The sequence below is a fragment of the Sander lucioperca genome, chromosome 24 (genome assembly GCF_008315115.2).
Source record: "Sander lucioperca isolate FBNREF2018 chromosome 24, SLUC_FBN_1.2, whole genome shotgun sequence".
Taxonomy (NCBI): Eukaryota; Metazoa; Chordata; class Actinopteri; order Perciformes; family Percidae; genus Sander; species Sander lucioperca.
In genome coordinates, this window is record NC_050196.1 from 14,682,327 (window position 1) to 14,699,901 (window position 17,575).

A 17,575-nucleotide genomic window follows, 5' to 3' on the forward strand; every position below is an offset into this window, starting at 1 on the left:
CAGAGATTGTGTCCTTTTATCGACCTGCAATAAAATATATTTTTTATACCATAGACTTTTATCGTAATCTTACCCTAATCAAATGGTGCCGTTACTTTACCTTAACAGACGGCTCAGTTCAGTATCCACATACACATTTGCAAGACATGTTGTACTGTAGACATCTTCATTTTGTTTCATATGTTGATAATAAGCATAATCCAGTTTTGCACATGCAAAATAGCTGCATTATGAATTATAAGGAGAAGAGACAAGCCAAGGCTCATATTTGCAGCATAGAAACTCAGTCTGCTCTGGACAGAAGTGACATGTGGCGCTATGGGAGGAGGGTTAAGGCTTCTGAAGCTTCTGTTTCTTAGTGCTTCCTTAAGCTTTTGGGGGTATTTTTTGCCTTCATTTGATGTAGACAGGGAAGCCGGGAAGAGAGAGTGACAGATATAACATGCAATAAATGTTCGAGGCCAGACTCAGACTAACGTCCACGTGGACACAGGAGCTGAGATATCGGCTTTTCTTAGTGCTGAACAAAACCTTGAGCTGGAATTGGCCTTCACATAGACATAACACCCCATGGGACTGAGTTTGGCCATGGCTTTTCTAAAGTCACTGTAAGGCCATGTGCTATTGACCAGTTATTAGGATACTGAGCTTTCAACCTTCAGCGTATCCACAGTATACAATGTATTCCCATGTACAGGTACTGTAGTTCCAGACGTTTGGTCAGCTGCTTGTTTGGCTAAATGTGACGTGTAAGACTTTATCCAAACCGTGAAGGGAAGTGACAACTTTTGTTGTCCTTGATTAAACTTGGAGTTAAAATTGACTTTCCTAACAGCAGTCAGTAGCTTCCACAAAACTTTACAGGCTAAACATGCTCCTTCTTTCTATATAATCTGTATATTGCTGAGAAAAATAAATAGATGCTTTTCTGTTTCAGGAGAATGAAATTCCTTCAAAATGCTCTCATAACTGCTGGTAATTGCACTAAAACCATTAAAGTGGAATACCTATACACATACAAATAAGAGAATATTGAAAGCTTAGAAAAAAATGGGTTGGAAAGGGCGACATCTAGCCCACCCAGTAGAGTGTGCGCCCCATGTAGTCCTTGGCAGCGGCCAGGGTTCAAATCCGGAAAAAAAAAATGGGTTGGAAGTGTCCTGAAATAACACGTTTGTCCTCCAAAATAAAGACCAAAAAGTGCCAATAATGTAATTTGTTGCCAGAAACCAAAGTACATCGCCACCTAGGACATTACCATTGTCCACAGGTTTCGTCCTTGGAAGATTTGTACTAAGATCACTCTTTCTTTTTTTTTTTTTTTTTTTAGTCACCTTAATGTGAAATTGAACAACAATGAAACCCACAAAGGAACATTGGGGGTCTGTGAATGCTCTTAAGTACGTTGTTTGGCTGTGTTTTGAATGGGTGTTTAAGTGGGCTTGGAAGAATCTCTAATGGTGCTCTTTAGAGACTGGCATTTAATGGTGTTTACTTGTCATAGTGGAGAAAGTAGCACCAGGGAAAGGTACACTGATTTATTTTAAAGGATAGTTTATAGAAACTGTGATAGTGTGGTCATTGAGTAAAATGGCAACACTAAAATGACTAAACGTACAAGGAAGTAAATGAGTGTAAAGTAAAGCCATTTTGCTGTGTCATTGTGTGATTTGTATGTTAAAACTTGCTTTTGTTGGCCTGCACTGTTAGCTTGTGCTTGACAAAATACTCTTACCCAAGGTCCATTTATTTGTCCTTGAGCTTTCTATTGCATTACACAATCTTCTTCTGCAGATGTAGTTTGCCCAGTTGTCATGGAATCAGAGATATACACATTTTACTGATTCTGAGCATTTAAAGGATCAGAAGTGGAAGTAATTCATGACCTTGGAAACCTTTCTTGAACTAAATGGACCTTGTGGTGACCATGTTTTGTCAACTACGTTTCCCTAGATCAAGAATTAGGGCTGCTCGATTATGGAAAAAAAATATAATCACGATTATTTTGGTCAATATTGAAATCACGATAATTTAACACGGTTACTCGTTGACTTCTGGAAAGATGTTGCAATTATTGAACTTAACTTAAAAAAAAGTTCAATAAATCAACAGTAAAAAAACAACTGTGAAATTTACCTTAATACTTTTCGTATTTAAACTTTATTTTTTCATTCAGAACACAAGAGAAAATAAGAGTTTACTTGCAAAACGTAATGAGCTAAATGATTGTTTTTCTCGATTATTCTGTTTTTGTGATCATTGGGAGCCGAAATCATAATAATAATAATAATTTTGATTAATTGCACAGCCCTATCAAGAATAAAGATTCAATCCTACTCTAACTTGAAGCCAACATTGAGATGTTCTTAAAGCGCTCAGATAAATGGAAATTTGAACTTCTACGATTCGATGACAACTTGATTGAAAGCCTAAGAACAGCTGCTACTAAATGGACCATGTGGTTTAAACAACTACTGTCTCCAAGGTCAAGAATGCCGTTTAAATCGCAAGAGGTGGTCAAAACACTTGAATATAATGCTCATGCACCTGTATCTGTATTTTAACTCTAAGACCTTTCTCAAGTCCTGGTGCATGTCACTTAATAAAGCTCTTGAAGCACTTAGCAACTTATTTCAACTAACCTTCTTAATCATCAATGAATACGCTGGAAGCTTTTGTTGGTCTTTTGATAGCCTTTACCACAGCTGTCATTCTTTTACTCCGTTTCATTTATTTTTGGTAATTATTAGATTTGCGTTAATTGGCCGTTATGTGTCTTGTGTGTCCTGTTAACCCCATGGGAACCTGACATCTTGCTAGTTAGTTCCATGTAAACGTGTGATAACATTTAAAGAGCCTTTCCCCGGCGGTCAGGTTTCTTCTGTCCTCTGTGCCGGTAAATTCACAGCATGATGGAGATACACTGAACAACAACTGCCATCCAATATCAAAAATAGTTCCTTGCCATTAACTCATCACATCCTCTCCACGGATTGCCCCCCACCCCCCCTCCCGAGTCGCCATGCATGTAATAAAGATTGTGTCACTCTGTGGATTGATACGGTTGTCTGAGTCTATCAAGGTCCAGGTTCCTTGGGGAGAAATGAAAAAGGATTGCAAGAGCAGATCTATACAAGCCGAGCAAAATGAGATTGAGAGCTCTATTCCTTTTCATGTCTAGATATTTGGAACTGATGTTCCACTTTATAACAGCATAATGACATAAGCGCTACAAATTCATAGGTATTTGGAGATAAGTGGAGGGAGTCATTGAGGAGATTTTAGGCATGATTATTATAAATTAGGAGTCTTGAGAAACGTGTGGGCACATTTTTATGAGGTTGGATCTTCGTTTTGAAATCCAACGAATATTTTCAAATTAAAAGCTGCTGTTGAAGTTAAAAATGAGGGGAGGGATTCTTGTAACACTTATAAAACACACTGCGGATAGATCTACATTACATACAAGCAGATAGTTTTTATGTGCTTGACCTCCTCTTCTCACCACACGCCCACAAAATCCACTCTGAGACAAAGTTGTTTGCCCTGAGGTTACTTGCCTCATTGGCTAAAGGCTAATAGCACTGACCTCAGTCACAATGAAAGCCTTTAAGTGCCTTGTACTTTCCTAACTCAAATGTTTCACTGACTTCCTCCTAGACACTAGCTTGCCTCGAATGAGCATAATACAGTCAGCATTGGCCTAAACTTTGTTGAACTTTATCTACTTCCCCCCCACCTTTTCCAAACCCCTTAAGAAGGAGGCATAATGTTTTGTACAGATGGAGAGGATGACAGTGATGAGAGATTTAAACGCAACAGAAAAGTGCATCAAGTTGTTCAAATGACAAAACAAGCTGTCAAAGAAGGCTTGTATTTGTCTCGCAAAGGATAACAGATCTGATAACAGTAGCTGTGTTGCATTATGCTCTACCAAGGCAGCTGTCGGTATAAAAATGAGTACTTCTGAGATGGATCTCTCCCTTCATGAATATTGGTGCAAAGAAAGATGCCCCTACTCTTTATTCTGATGAGCTGATGTCAAAGCCTGCCATTTGTCTTTGATGTGTCAGATAGCTCAAGTTTTTTTTCTGCCTTAAACTCCAGTTACAAGCCTGAAATGTCTTGATGTGATGTGATGTTGTCTACAGCTAAAAACAAAAATGAGAGAAACACACCACCAATCAACAAATGACAGTTATAAACTCCAGGGGTGTGGACTTGAGTGTCGGGTCATGATTTGATGAGTTCAGACTTGACCGGACAAAATCATAAAATACTTGCTACTTGACTTACACCAATGACTCAGGACCATTTGATAAAAATCCTTGACACAAGTGTCTTAGACTGGAATTATGGTAATTGTGTCACAGGAATAACATACAACACCAAGGCGTGCCACATCATTTTGCTCTTAAATGTTTAACATTTGAATTGAAAGTTAAAAAGCATCTATTATTCATGTAAACCTACTAAATAAACTGTTGCCCTCATAATAGAATCTAATTAAAAAAAATAGGAAACAATTAGGAAATGGTTTGCCTTGAAAAAGGTAAGTAAATGGAACTATTAGTGTTAAGGTATGTTTACTTTATATCTTGTTAAGTTAGCTTAAAACGATAAAATGAAGTAAGCTACACGAATGATTAAATGCCATTCAGAGTACCAAAAGACGAGACTAGAGTTTTTCTGGAAACAAACAAAATGATACAATGAAAATGAACCTACTTTGACTCCTTTAGAATAAATCCATGGCATTATCACCAATACCAATATTTAATCTTTCACCTGCTAAACTTTCCAAGCTAATTTACATTCTCCAGGATGTGTTTAAAAGCGAAAACAAACAGCTGTAACTAACATACATAACTTAACTCTTTCTCCACCATTGCAACATTGGGCTACCTGTCCCACTTTTGGGGCATGTTATTCACAAAATGTTACCGAAGATTAAACTGTACTGTGAAAGAAATAAAGAATAAATGGTTTGACAAAGTAAAATTGTAAAAAAAAAACAAAACATCTTTCTTAAACAAAGTGGTCCATGACTTACTGTAGATAGGAGGCGGTTGGGGGATGGGACAGTCACAAGTTGGACAAGATAATAATTTACAGGAGGTAATGTTACACTGTCTGTTGCAATGGATGTTAACCTGGACATCGTCATGAAGAAAGACCCTCAGGCAGCTGTCGGAGTGAGAGAATACTCATAGCAACTACTGAACTGTTTATGATGCCTTGCATTGGGTTATTGTATACACCATGAAAAACTGAAGGGGGCTTCTCCCAATGCTGCTGAAATTTGCCACAAAGCTTTTTCAAAGTCAAAAGACCTGCTAAAATCTGCGTTTCCTTTGACGTATGACAGTAACGATAACAATGCACATCAGGGATTTTGCAACATGATACTATATAATGTATTGTACCTTCATGGATCGTCAACATTTTACAGATTGTGACAGCAAAAATCTTCTTTTCCCCTTACAATAGTTTTCATTTTTCACGAGGCTTGCCGTTGCTTCGTTAGTGCAAGAGGCAGCGGAGGAGATACAGCCCTCTTTAAAAAGACTTCTGACAGCTGCAGAAAGGCGTTTTGGAGAGAAATTGCAAATCCAACTCTTCACTCTTTTTATTATCTAACATCATGACGAAGTGAGAGGACCCAAGGGAAGTGGCAGCAGATATAGCTGTGAGTATCAATAATTCATGCGTTGATATAGTGGACAAATATGAGCTCACTATTGTCAGGCAGTTAGACATAGTGTTACTAAAATGGAGAGGAAAGAGCCAGAAGCAATCTCAAATGGCCCGGTGATCGTTATTCCTTGGTGGTTAATTGTGCTAATTCTGGAAAAGGCTAAGATATGCCTCTGCAGGCTGATGAAATTAATGTGTGGAGAAAGAGGTCCTCTGTTGTTTAAGAAATTAATTACAAACGTTTAATGAAAAGGAAATATTCCCATTTGCATTTTCATGGCTTGAATATCCAATGAATCTCAGGTTGATGTAGATTGACAGGGCTTTGTTATACTTTGACCACATGCTAATGGGAATTGCTTTTCAACTGACATATTTAATCGTTCCTAAAAGTCTTTTTCATTGATTTTGGACGCCTCTTTTGAATAGCACTTATCCATAATTTTCATCATTTATTCTCCCATATTGTCAGCCATGTGGCTGTGCTTGTGCCATCGTTCAGTAATGCTCTTTCCTGCAGCAACTGGACTTCTTTTTGAACCCAGGGGGTTGCACGTCTGGAGATGGAAAAACATTTTCAAGTATCCAGGCCGTTCCAATAAAGCCACAAATTTATGAAGATGTTGTTTTGAGAGGTGTTTTGACCCTAACATGATGGCAAAACACCCTGAGGATACCTAATAATGGATTGCGTGATACGTCCGCAGAGCAACGCAACATCAGTCACTACCCGAGAGGGAAACGAGATGGTGGTGTGAGGACTCTCATTTTGATTAGGAGCGCCTCGTTCCCTCTCTTGTTTGGTTCAAGGCCTGAGGTCTGAGTTTTGAAAGCACGGGACCTTCAATGATCTTCAACAGTTTGTTTCTAACAAGCAATGACAAACAACATCTCATTTCCCTCTCGTCTGCTCTGCCACTCTCCAGGCTTTTATCTTTGTTCAGCCTTTGAACCAGGCCTTAAGGCAGTTGCATCGAAATAGACATCACCCTGAGGAAGCCTAACTCAAGATAGAATATCCTCTAATTCTGGTATCTCCCTCTTACAAAACAGTTGAGTGGCCAAAGGGAGGGAACATATAAATACTGATTTCCCTTTTAAACTTCTCACATGGTTTCATTTAAATAACTGTTTAAGTGCCCAAAGAGCTAAAATTATTTAATATTTCCTTAAGAAAATGCAAGTATTTAGGAAAATTTCAATTTCTTAATACAAATTTGCCCCTTAGATTTATTTTGTGGCCCTTTTGGAGAGGGCCTAGTTAAAAATAACAGTAAAATGCTGCTTACAAATTAATTCATATTAAGAATCCAAAACAAAACACTCACAGGCACTGTTTTTCTGATGCTTTTACTTTTGGTACAAAGTGGATTTTTCTGATAATACTTTACTCAAGAAGACTTTTGAAAGCTGGACTTTGCTTGTATGAAGTATTTTATTTTTAACATTAATATATTGCTACTTTTACTTAAGTAAATTATCTGTGTACTTCTTCCAACACTGGTGCCCAAACTGTACATCTAAGTCAAAACTGAAACTTTGAATACAAGTTATTGTAGCTAGTGTTCCAGACTGTTCATCAACATGAACAACAAGCACACTATTTGTAGTGTAATTTAATCCATGGACTGTTTTTGGGGGTATTAACATTGAAACAATGAATGAAGTAATGTTAATTGGTAATGATTTTTTTAAATTATCTCCGTTGTGCCGTGTCATCAGAAGAGATCAGCATTTTTCTGAACAGTAACTTTTAACTTTACATCAATCACTCTTAAAAGCCTTTTTCACCTCCTGAGCTAAATAGTTTGTCCATTGAAGACAAATCAACAGAAGAGCTTATGTACCCTGATGGATGCAGAGCTCAACAAACCGTAATGCATCTACAAACATAAATCAAACGCTCTGCACAAAGGGACAAGGAGAGGATTAGTTCATTAGCTGGAAGTTGCCAATGACACAGTAGTTACCTGCATCCTCACCTGTGTTGGTTTATCCCTCTCTGATTCATCACAGCTAGCTATTTAAAGGAACAGTTCCACATTTTGGGAACTAGGGTTATTTGCTTTCTTCCAAAGAGTTAAATGATAAATTGACGCTTTTATACTAAGGTATTTGGATTAATAAATGAAATATATAACATGGTAATTAGTGAGCTTTCGAGGTGTTGGTAGGCAGATTTTGTTAACTTTTGGACAAAGCTAGGCTAGCTGTTTTCCCCTGTTTCCACTCTTTATGCTAAGCTAAGCTAACCAGCTGCTGGCATTCGCTTCATATTTGGTTGTACCTGATCCAGTTCCATTTGTTGATGAAGACCTTGAGATGCAGTTGACGGCTATGAAAGCCATGCTAATAAGTGGACCTTGAGTAGAACATATTCTGATGATGTGATACAGTTCAAAAAATAGCAGTATTCTGATGCAAATGTAATCTCTTATTTAGCTTAAATGTTGCTATTGATATGCAATATTTTAAGATAATGCATTTTTCAACACATTTCCTGGCCTGGTACATGATGTGCAGGAAGGTGATTACATGCAGGGCACGTGACATTTCACTGTGAAACAGTATGACAAGAACAACTTAACCAGTGAGATCTGCTGGGTACTCCGTTGTCTAATCTACTAGGTTCTGTTACTCCTCTACTAAAACCCTAATCTTTTCTGTGAATAAGACTTTAAACATGAACTGCTCTCTCCTGTATTTGGCATCTTTGAGTTCTCCTGTTACAACAGCTTCCAGTGAACAGTCATCCATCTCGTTGGTGTTGGGATTAAGTTTGCGTATGCGTTTGTTTGTCTCCAGTGGTGGAAAGTAGCTATGTACATGTCTCTACTACTTTGAAATTCAGATAAAACGACTATGAGGCTTTAATATAGATTGAATTACCCAACTGAATATAAACCAGTTAAAATTGGCTCCATTTTGTTCTTCTACAACATTAAAATGCTACTTCCACATGAATCAGAATTAATAATCTAATAATAAAATGTTCTGCATAATATTACTCTTACAGGCGCCATATGTATGTCTAATGACCACTTTTGATACTTTAAGTACATTTTGCTGGTGATACTTTTACGTAGTAGCATTTTGAATGCTGGACTTTTCCCTGTAGCTGAGTACATGTTTGTTTCACTGCTTACACTCAAGTAAAGGATGTACATACTGTTTCCATCACTGTTAGTCTCTCTGTAGCCTGTCTAGTTTTTGACTGTAGCACATTCTCTTATCCAAAATCCTGTACAGAACTCCATTAGGATTTAGAGTGAAATTCACCCTTCAGTACACTGGACATGCATTCATATCCCAAAATATGCAGGTGGGCATTCAAATCCAAAAATACCTGTTATTATGGTAGAAGCAGAGATACAAAATGTGTTTATTTGTCAAGGGCAGTGCTCATTGATCACCAGAAATAACATTGTAAACAGCCAGAGTTGCCTAATTCTCATCTGTTGTCCCTGGTTTGATGTTAAAAATGCAGCCTAAAAGTAGAATTGACATATCTTATAAAATCCATATGCACAACATAATAAATTTGCACAAAATACAACGGTATACATCCACCAATAAGTGGACAATAAATGCTACCTGTAGTTTGCTACAATTCATACAATACTGACTACAAACAGTAAGATCAAGGCAGACTCACACGTCAACACACAATCCACCCCTGGATACTCTCACATTATATGCCAATAATTTGTATCAAATTACAATCAGCATCGAAGAGAGTAACTTTCACAGACTAAAAACAGACCTGCAAAGATGTGAAGTTGCTGCATTGCATCCTGGTCTATTGAGGCTACTGTCAGTGAGGAAATTGCTATTTTTTCCTCCTCCGTGATGGATTTCTCCCCGTGTGATCGTTGAACGTCGGTGTGAAATGGCTCTCCCTGGTTTCTGAGAAGAAGGCTCTCTTTCTTTGATTCTGAGGGACTGGAGCCAATGCCTGACACATGCATTCCTTAGATTTTTTTTTACAATCAGTTTCTGCCATCAAACACTGCACTGGAAATATCATGTATTGTTATGTTGTCTTTTCCCTCCAGGAATGGCAGTTAAACATATACTGTAAGCTGTTAAAAGGTGTTAAAGATGTAAAGAAATCAAAACCGTACTCATGCTTTTTTTTACTATTTAAAACGCGCAGTACACTAAGTTAACTGTAGTCCTTCCTCCTATGAGCTCTGTTTGTGTGTTTATGCTGATGGATGACACAGGCTGCACTTTATGTAAAGCTGTTCAACACTTCTTTTCTCTTAGAAGCACATTTAAGACATTATTGTGTATCAGCAGAGCTTAGTGAACTTGGAGAGGGTCAGCTACTGTATATGTCTATATTTCCAAGCCAAAATCCTTTCATCATATGTATAATAAACCATTTTACCCCTTAGGTCTAATAAAGATGTATGTGTTATTCTCACATCTCTTCTTGCATCTGAAAGAGCAGAATGGATTTTTTTTTTTCTTAAATATGGATGTAAGTTCAGTAAGAATACATTAGCTGCTGCAGATTTGGTTGACTTTTCTAACTTACTTTCCTCTCTTTGTGATATTTACACGCCGAACACACATTTTAAATGTAATGAGGAAACAACTTAATGGAGTGGCTGAGGGCTTCATGAGCAGGCCTAATGATGTTCGCCTACACCAGGCTATTTGGAGATTGAAATGTGATTCACGCAGTACCTTAATCTAATTCAAACACCACTACAAAGATTCTCATGATTATGACTGGCATTTAATTATAGATGGTGTACCCTATGATCGGCTTAGAGAGAAAACGCTCAGAGAATTAAAAAGTTGTATGGCATGTAAATCACGCTCTATCCAAGCTTTTCCTTTGTCAGAAAAAGATTGTCTAAATAGGTTCGGCTAAAAGGCCTAATGTCTAATTTGTCTTTAGTAAAGCAAAATAGATCCAGGCTGATTATAGGGGCTGTCACATTAGCAGCAGGCCTCAGTAGATATGTTGTTGTTCACGGCTCTGGCTCAGACAGAGGAAATGGGATAAAAGGTAAGAAGGTGTACAGGCTTTCTAACTGGTTGTCAGCTGTGTACGATGTCGACATTTCCTTAGCAGGAGCCCGCTGCAACAACCGACACTATCATCCACTTCACTCTGTGCTATATTTTCTTATCTGCTTAAGAGTCTGCATCATCTGAAGCCTTTTCCACTGTGTGATTATTTTCCGATGCTGCAGCTCTTACTGAATAATGTACTAGGAATTCGACTCCGACCTGCAGTCCTTTGCTGCATGTCATTCCCCCTCTCTCTCCCCTTTCATGTCTTCATCTGTCCTGTGAAAATAAAGGCCTAAAAATGCCCCAAAAAATAAATGTTCTTGTTTTTCAGTGTGCTATATCAGAATTAGGCCTGCCATCATCTACCGAGCTCGCTTAGGCAGGGTTTCTTTTTTTCTTTTGCACCGCATTCTGTGAAGACGGCAACGAGTACTAGCCAATCAGAGGCAGAGTAGTCTTAGCGAATGGGGAAAAAGTCAAACTACCGTAACTAGCAGGCTGTGCTCCTGCCAATGGCTGTGAAAAAAGTAATTTGGCATGTGGATTGGAACATTTCCAAAAAACTCTCTTGCTCACTTATTGCTGCTGTGCCATTGGTTGAGCTACTGTGGCTAAGGTTGCTGACCCCTGGTATAGTATATAGCAGGGGTCTTCAACCTTTTTTAGGCAAAGGACCCCTTAGCTATAAGAGAGACGGAGCTGGAACCCTCTACTGCATAGTGTATAAAACTGAGCTGCATTTTAATCTGGGTGGATGGATAGATATTTATACATTATTCATACATCTAAGTAATGTTAAACATACATATGGAAGGTAGAGCTGGGCAATATATCGATATTATATCGATATCGTGATATGAGACTAGCTATCGTCTTAGATTTTGGATATCGTAATATCGTAATATGACATAAGTGTTGTCTTTTCCTGGTTTTAAAGGCTACATTACAGTAAAGTGATGTCATTTTCTGAACTTACCAGACTGTTGTAACTGTTATATTATTTGCCTTTACCCACTTAGTCATTATATCCACGTTACTGATGATTATTTATCAAAAATCTCATTGTGTAAATATTTTAGAAGTCAATAGTCAACACTACAATATCGTTGCAGTATCGATATCTAGGTATTTGGTAAAACATATTGTGATATTTGATTTTCTCCATATCGCCCAGCCCTAGTGGAAGGCTATCTTTGCTAATAATATGTTGGATTCATATTCATGTATATTTTCAGACATTTCAATAAAAAAAGTACCTCTGAGGACCCCCTAAGGGTTGCGGACCCCCTGTTGAAGATCTCTGGTATACTGTATAGTATATAGTATGCATTTGTTTTACATAATATTGTACGTAATATACAGCACATTTTTAAAAAGTGTTAATATGTTTGTAGCAGGTCTAGAAGCCTTTTCACAGCAGACATGACAGATCTTCATTTCTGATGGTGTTTGGCCAATGTATTTTCAAAATGGTTCTTAGGCGTTTTTTTTGACAAAGGTCTGGTAGTGAAGGTGAAGGGGTTTGCTATTCTTATGGAGCAGCAAGGATTTAACACAGGATTTGGGTTTTTTGGCATATTTTCTTTGAGTTCCAGATGGGCCTGAGTGTAACAAAAGCTGTTCTAGCCTTCTCATTTCAGGGCTTGAATGTCTGCATATGTCCCTCCATCTTTGCCCACAACACTTCTCAGGTAGGCATTCATGTCTTCTTGCTCTGCTTCGCCCAGTTGGATGGAGTCATCACTGATGCGCATTACTTTGGTCTCGTTTGGTCGTAAGGCACGTCTTGGCAGATGTTGCTACTAGCAGGGCTGTCTATGCCTGCATCTGTGGGTAAATGGATGATGGTAAGGCTATATCATCTGCAAGTCCAGATCATCTAGCTGGGACCACAACAGCCACTGTATTCTCAGATTGTTTCCCCTGTCGTTCTTCTCATGATCCAGTCCACTGCCAGGAGAGAAAGCAAGTGGGACAGCAGGCAGTCCTGTCTGATGCCAGTGACCATGGTAAAGGGATCTGTAAGGCAGCCATTGTGCTCTACGCTACATGATGACTGTTGGTACATCCTCTGAATGATGGGGATCAACTTTTCTGGTATGCTGCAATGTCCCATGAGAAAAGGCCTTCTGAAAGTCTATGAATATGTTGTAAAGAGATTCCAGTGATGCGAAGCATGGCATTGTGGTCAGTGCAGGATTAATACTAGTAATGATAATGGAGCCTGCATGGGCAAATGGCCAGAGAACACTAGAAACATATTCAGAAGTTCAGTGAGAGAACCTTATGCATAAAATCAAACAATATTCTTGCTCAGATTTTCTGCATCAGTGCAGCTGAATGTGTATAATCCTGTGACAAAAATCCACACAGTTTGTTCTACTGTAAGCTTCATTCAGTGGCATTACTAATGTAACGTTATGGTTCAACAAGTTTTCATAAAAAACATATTCCCTCAGCTCTCGCTTGTAGAATAACTTGACTTGAGTGATGCTATTTCCAGAGGAGTTGTTTAGTGAAAGGCTCTTTTTAGCTGATTTCAATCCGAAACCTATACTCAGGTAGGGTCTGCAGCACAAGTTGCAATGGCGATCTAGCCAGATTATAAGAGAGCCACCTTTGTAACATCAAACTCTGGCTTTAGGCTCAACATACCTCAACTCTAACTTATTAATCTTGCTTCATAGTACACCCGTCTGTAATCAAACGGCACACATTTCAAACTATTTTTTTAATGTTATGGGTACATACGGACACAGACATATTTCAGCCATAAGTCTTCATGAGTGTAAAAACCATTACAGCACCTGTCATTTGTGATTTTATAGATGCCCTTGCAGACATGGATTTTGTTCTCCTCTCTCCTTCCCAAATGCACTAAAATTCATGACAACTAAAGAAGCTCTACTGGAAATGTGGCCATTTAGTGACAGCTGAAGCCCATGTAGAGGCGGCCTCAGACCAACCGGGACAAAGTCAAGGACTCTTTGTTCACCGCTGAACAAATCATGTTCTTGTGTCAAAGCCCCTTTTGAAAAAAATGACAAACCCATTAAAAGCATCCACCCTTACCACTGTGACTGAGCCACTGTGGATACTCTATGAGGTAATTGCATGCAAACATTTTGCAAACAAACGCAGAGACAACACCTAGATCTCTCTTATAAAAGCCAACGCAGTCTTTATATCCCCTTTTGTCTGTGCCTTTGGCTCAATTTTCACATAACAATTGTTTTTACTGACCTTGCAGCATTAAGGTTGCTGTTGCATAAAATGCGAGTAATTGATGAGAACAGTCCGCTCTGACTCCATCTCTTCAACAAGTTCTCCTGGATCACATCAAAGGATTGCACTATATTATTGAAAGCCCAATATTTGGACGTTTTATATTAAGCGTGAAATATAAATGGGTGAAAATGAGTCGGCTGTGACTTATCAAAGTTTCTGCTCAAACATCGTTTAAAGGACAGGAATAGGATGGTTTTGCTTTTGGCTGATTACCAGCTTCAGTAAGCCAGACCTCTCTCTGTCTCTCCACTTCACAGTAAAAGGGATTCCTCTACTCGCTTGAGAGGCGTAATTCACAATTGCACATATGAAGAGGATGTGAATGCATGATTAAATACTGTTGTATAATGCTAATATTAACATTTGGAATTGGTACAGATTTATGTATGCTGGTAGTGAGAACGGATGAAGTAGTAGGAGTAACGCAGAGCAGAGAAATAGAAAATACTAGTTTTGTGTCCCTTTTGTTAATTGTTCAGTTTTCTCATGTTACATGCCAAATATATGCCATAATATATAGAATTTTTATGCAAAATTCCTCTTTTGTCTTTATGTAAAACAATTTTAATGACTCCTGATTTTCAGCATAAATGTATTCAATACCTACCTACAACCAACCACCAATCATATAAAACCGCACTTGGCTCAAGCTAACTGTGAAACGCATTCTCATCAAGTATGATATCGTACAAAAACGTAGGCACAACAATTTGTGTGATGTGATATACAAAATCATGTTGACCGCCGGCAGGTCACGTGGCGATCAGTCACATGACAGTTAAGTTTAGTCTTCATAGTTAAATTCCTCTGGTCCTTTCAGGGGCTGTTGCAGTTGAGTGTAGCAGATAAAAGGTGACCGTCATGTGGCAACAACAGTTAACTTTGGCCACCAAAATGACTAGTTAAGATTAGAAAAAAAAAGATTGTGGTCTGGTCCGTGGCCAGTTAGCTCAGTTGGTAGAGCGGGGGCACATATGCAGAGGTTTATTCCTCGACGCAGAAGGTCCAGGATTCGAATCTGACCTGTGACAGTTTTCCTGCATGTCTCCCCTCTCACCTTTCATATCTCAGCAAAAAAAAAACACTGGTCCCCTTAAGTAGTACTCCCAGGACACAGAACACGCGTTTCCAAGGTGAAAGTCTTGTGTCTTCCCTGGGACACAACCTCCCCTCCCCTGCTTAAAAGCCCTGTGTTTTATGACCCACCCATCCACCTCGACCTCCTCCGTACGCGGACCAGAGCGGTCTTATACAGTAGCAGTCAATGTAGTGCATACAGCAATAAATACGTGGAATACATACTCTATGAATTACAGTGCATTACTTTGCACAGCTATATGTACAAAGATGAGAATGGCCAGAACTATTGCAATTCAAATCTGCCTATTTCAGAACCACGGACAGCGCCATAGATTTATCAATACACAGTTAGTCTGTTAGATAGATTCTAACTTGCACAAAGTCAGACAAAGGATTATTGAGTCAGGCAGACTAGACTAACATTCAACTAAACCCCTCTGCCCCTGCACTCACTCTGCTGTTTGGGATTGAGAGGCGGGGTGTGGCAGGTTAACAAGGGGCATGCATTTTGGACATTTTGCTAACAAGGGGGATGGGATCCACCCTTAAATCTCCTACTGGATGTCACATTATGCAAGATAAAGTCACTTAGTGCTGTTTTACTGTGGCTTTAAAATTTGGAGGTCGGAGAAGTCGAACATAGTTTGAAGAGTACAAGAAAAAAATGAAAAACCTCTTTTACCGTTTTGCACGAAACTTGTTGTATTGGGTTACATCCCTATGAATCAGTAGTTAAAGCTGAATCTCCACTTGCAGAATATGTGGTGTCAGGCTGATCTGTATCTCTAACCATGATTATGCACCAGATTCTCCGCTGTGTATTTAAAATTATTTGAAAAGCCGTTTGTTGTTTGGTAACACTGGCCTGTACACAGGCGAGAAAGTGGGCGGATGTTTTGCCTGCTCTCTGTCTTTGTGCTCCAAATAAAAAAAAGCCCATTTCCTTGTTCATAATCAGAAGCTCCGCTGAATGATTATGCAAAAAACACAAAGTGTCCAGCTACATATTTTTTTTCTTTCACTATGATTGTTTGCTATTTATTTTTAAATTAGGCTGACAAAAACTAATGTTCAAAAGTATTTATCAGCGAGCACATTATGAATTAAAATTAATGTCTCATGTTTTTCAGAGGTGCACTATTAAAGTTGGTTTCTCCGAAAAAAATCCCATCCTCTTCATTAGTTGCCTAGCAACTGCAGAATCTTTCCCTAAAAGAATGAATATTCATTTATTTGTGTATATATTTCTTTACCTGGCATCAGGGTCTGGAACACTTTGTTCCACATAAACACAATATAATTTATAAGTAATGGACTCAATGTTTGATGCATTTTATCCAATGAACCCTGTGAATTACTGTTGCTGTTACTGGCTTTGTGTTTGAACTTGTGGCACCGAGGAAGCTAATTATGGTGATGTTGGTGATTGGCTGAGTACTGCAGTACATCCAAGCTCCAATTTACTGTTAGTGACAAACATCTAGTGTTTGAACTAGTTACACGCTCTTCTTCAGCAAGGTATAGACGGGATGATATGAGCTCAGGAAATCAGACTAAAGTAATAACTTAAAATCCATTAAAACCGCACATATTCTTTTGGAAATGATCTCAAATCAACCAGGTCAGCCCTGAACTACCAAATGAGTAGTTAAACCTTGTCGTAAACAGTAGATACCTTACATTCACAGTTGGCAACACAGAACACTTAATTTACTTTTAAAGATAACCACAGTGATAAGAAATAATGTTTCATGATGTACAGGGATTAACACAAGCGTTTTACACTCATTGAAGCTCTTACATAGACTGATTTATAATGAGCAATTAATATTTAATGAGTAAATGAGGCATGTAAGGGAAATTATGACGCAAGAAGAGGAAGAAAATGAGATGCATTTTGCACTCAGCCTTTGATATTTGCCTTTGTTTTAGTGAAATCTTGGTGACTAACGATGCATTTTACGGCCCCCTTTAAACTAAGTTAAACGTTAACTACATGTTGTAGAAATTGCTTTTGGGCTTTCTGGATGTCATGTAATGGATCATATTCCCATTTGTGCTTATCATTTTATAGCAACGTTTAGGGGCTCTCTTACTGTAATTGAAATATCTCCAAAAGCATGTTAAAGCGGTTTTGCTGCTTTTATGGCATGTTAGCATTGCCCTTTGTGAACACGTTAGCATGCTGACTTTAGCATTTAGCTCCAAGCACCACTGTGCCAGTGTACAGCCTTTTCAGAGCTTTAATTTTTATAAGTTGACCTGCAACGACCCGTACGGCTGTGTCGATCTTATCCGTACATTGCCATTTTCGTGGCCATTCTTCTGACTCTGGCACACAAAGATGACATCCCTATTCTTAATCAAGCCTACAATGCTATCAGATATTGGCAGCAGTACAGAGCTCTGAAATCAGGCTGCACAGAGTGCAGGGAACTTACATGTGCAGTGTGCATTTATTTGTAATTACTTAAAGCAG

At 38.6% G+C, this 17,575-nt stretch overlaps 1 protein-coding gene across 4 annotated transcripts in view; it reads left to right on the plus strand.

The window, feature by feature from the left end:
* Positions 1-17,575, plus strand: part of LOC116044484 (neural cell adhesion molecule 2) — a 397,500-nt gene that overhangs the window by 85,618 nt on the left and 294,307 nt on the right. The gene's annotated exons all lie outside the window — the stretch shown is intronic.